The sequence below is a fragment of the Oxyura jamaicensis genome, chromosome 1, assembly GCF_011077185.1.
Source record: "Oxyura jamaicensis isolate SHBP4307 breed ruddy duck chromosome 1, BPBGC_Ojam_1.0, whole genome shotgun sequence".
Classification (NCBI taxonomy): domain Eukaryota; kingdom Metazoa; phylum Chordata; class Aves; order Anseriformes; family Anatidae; genus Oxyura; species Oxyura jamaicensis.
Window position 1 is genome coordinate 137,036,644 of NC_048893.1, and position 3,463 is coordinate 137,040,106.

The following is a 3,463-nucleotide window of genomic DNA, read 5'->3' on the forward strand; positions in this document are numbered from 1 at the left end:
AAAAAAAAAAAAAAAAAAAAAAAAAAAAAAAAAAAAAAAACATGTTCAGAAAAGGTACATTATCTAAAGTATATCCACATCACTAGGCCAACATTTTCCACCTTTGCTCAGAAATGCCTCCACCGATCTCAGTCCTTGCCAGCCTGGCGCAAGCCACTACCAGTGCTGTGTGAGCGGGTGTGCGCATTACTCTTCCCTTCCAGAGCTATTTCTCCAGGGGGCAGTTGTGGAGCAGAAAGGCAGAAAGGCAAGTGGAACCGGGATTCATTTAGGTTGGCAAGAACAGCTTTAAAGTGGTTAGTCAATGCTTATATTTTATTTTATTTTTTATTTTTTTTAAATAGAAGCTGGCATATAAGCAAATTATAAGAGGAACCAACAATTATTTAGAGAGGCGTGTGGGGACGACAGTTTTGTTTTGTGAAGTAAAGCTAGGGTAAGAGTTAACAGTGACAAAGGGCAAAGTAACCACACAGTATTTCAGCAAAGATTACATACAACTAGTTAAAATAAGTAAAAGGGAAAGGAATTACTGTTAAAGAGAGGATGAAAATACAAAAGTTTAGGTAAAGGGACAAATATTAAAAGGAGTTATTCTGTGTCTTGTAAAGCCCTCATTTTGCACTTCATCTGCACTGGCAGGCTTCTAAACTGACAGAAACATCTCAGATTGTAGTAGCCAGATCAGGATCCAGGGCATTCGCTTACTCATTGTGTAAATATTTACAGGGTGAAGCCCAGCTTAAAGCGTGTTGACTTCAGAAAAGTAATTCTTGCTGTCTTCACCAAGTTTGGAATCAAATCTGGGGCTGGGGTGAGAGGCAACATACATACAGGCCTCAGTTCAATGGGACTGTGGTCTTAGTCGGAGCATCTCAGTGAGGGAAGCGTTACTGGTAAGTCCTTAAAAGTCCCACTTTCTGAGTCAAATTCTGTTCCAACCAACAAAAACCAAAAAAGTAACTTCAATCACTTCAGCACAAGGGAATTTCAGGTGAGATATGAGAGGGTTCATGTCATGCTACTTGCAGCCCGATACGGGAGACATGGCTGCAGATGCTGTGAGCTTTGAAGGCTGTTGTCATAAATACAGAGCAACTCTGGGCCTCCTTGTGCCAGGAAAGGCATGTAGAGCCGCCAGCTGAAGGTCTGTCTTCATGTTGATGTTTTGGTGTGTTCCTATGACTGGTCTTGGGCCATCACAATACACGTAAATATGAGGGCCAGCAGGGACTCAATCCATCGCTGTGTCACAGAAAGAGGAATGGGGATAACTTAACATTGGCCATGTTTTTCACAATTCCCATTGTGCTGGTCTTTAGTTAGCTATGTTCCAGAGGAAAAGGACAGGCAATTACTTGGCCCTGCTAGAGCCATGGTGATCATCTGCTAACAGAAGGCTCACCATCCTCATACCAACTCCAGAGGCTAAGTAAGGTGAAGCTGACTGACTACCAAGTACTACGCTCTGATTTTCCTTAAGTCACTGGCCTGCAGCTTCTGCAGCTCTTACTCTGTGCCAGCAGCCCCTGGTAGACCAACAACCAACTGGGAACAGCTGCAAGGCAGCAGACAGCACCCCATTTCCTTGTCATGCACACTATGATAGACCCACGGGGCGGTCTGGGTTGGAAGGGTCCTACGTCTGCCTCACTTGGACACCATCTAACAGGGAGGTGAGGGCACGACCGGGGCACCTTCCCCATCCAGCTTTGCCCTCGCACCCCGCTGCTGTCACCCCGTGGAGCCGGGCCGGGGCTGCAGGCTGCTGCTGGGCTGCCTCTGGTGGTGATCCGCAGGGTCGCCTTAGGCTGCACCGCTGGAAAGCCCCCCGGCCCCCGAGGAGAAGCTGAGGACGTGCTCATCGGCCGTCTCCCACGTCTAGGTAATTATGAATGACGGAGGCTCAATTTCACAGCTCCTGCAATGCTGTAGTAACACAGCCTGCTGTAGCGATGCCTTAAATATTGACTTGTAAAAAGCTGCAGGATTATTGCAGTAGTTTCCTGACCAAGCACTATTGTTTCATGGTAACCGGTGAAAAACGCTGTTGTAAAAATCTAATCTGCCGCATTTAGTTCTAGCATTAATGTGTTGCATAAGGCCTATCGCTACGTACACATACATTGTAGCCATGATGCCAATTTTCTCCAGCTCCTAAAACACAATGCAGCCAGATATTTTTAGAGGGGATATGTTTTATTATAACCACAATTAATCAGTTCTGCTAGGCAGAGCTACTCTAGCTCTTTCACTCAAGAGTGAAAGAAACTAGGAAAGATTTCTAGCCAGGGATGGAAATCCCTGTCTCTCTGGCATGGTTTTTAAACATCACAGTAAAAAAAAAAAAAAAAAAAAAAAAAAAAAAAAAAAAAAAAAAAAAACCCCTCCCGGTAAAAATTAAAAAAAAAAAAAAAAAATTTTTTTTTTTTTTTTTTTTTTTTTTTTTTTTTTTCTGAGCATGTTACTAAGAGCAGTTGTGAAAGGCTAGAGCAGAACAAGATTGAAACTCACAGAGAGAGCAGCAGTCTGCATGGGGACCTGGCATTAGGGGAAATGCCTGTGGGGCTCTGGACAAAAGGCACTCTTAAGACAATGGCAAAGGTTTGGCTGAAAAATGGTGGGAAGCAAAATAATTATGAAAAACAAATGAACCTGGAAAGGCTGTTGGAAAGAACCAGAGCTAACAGCTCTGGGCATTTTGCTAATGAAGGAGCAATACAGCTCTTAGGTTACAGCTGCAGTCCGGTGGTTGAAGGGAAAGATGTCACCAGTGGATATTTCTCCTGTGTCTGCAACTAGCCTGACCAAGAAGAACAAAAATGCTGGCACATGAGCCTGTTCTGCTAGCTTTATTTATCCAACTTTACTCCCCAGTAGTCATTTTGAAGAGGTGTAGCCAGAGTGGGCCGATATATCAAACCTATTTTGTACAAAGTATGGATTTATTCAGGAGTCTAAGGATCCCTCTGTCCTCTCTTTCCCTTTCTTATTACCACTGGCTGGTGCAACGCTTAACTGGTGCTGATTATGTGGTAACAGTCCCCCTCCACTCATACAGCAGGGCTGCATCTGCCCTTGAAACTGGGAAGACTACATAAAAATAAATTTTGGCTAATTTTGTGCTGAAGTACTCTAGGACTCTGCAGTAGTAGAACTTATTTTAGATGAAAATTGCACATCTGCAAAGATTTCTGCATCATCCTGATAGTGTTCTGGCATCTCCATTTTAGCAGTTCCCTCAATGCAAAATGGGTTTTGTGAAGAGCAAATATGCATGAGTGGATTGCCACCTGCAGCCTCGCTTTTTGTGGATCTGAAACCATGACTCAGTACTCAAAGATATTGTTAGATAATAATATGCTCTCTATATATAGGTATAATAAAATGGATGCCTTTATGCCGTTAACTTTTCTTTTTCTTTTCTTTTCTTTTCTTTTCTTTTCTTTTCTTTTCTTTTCTT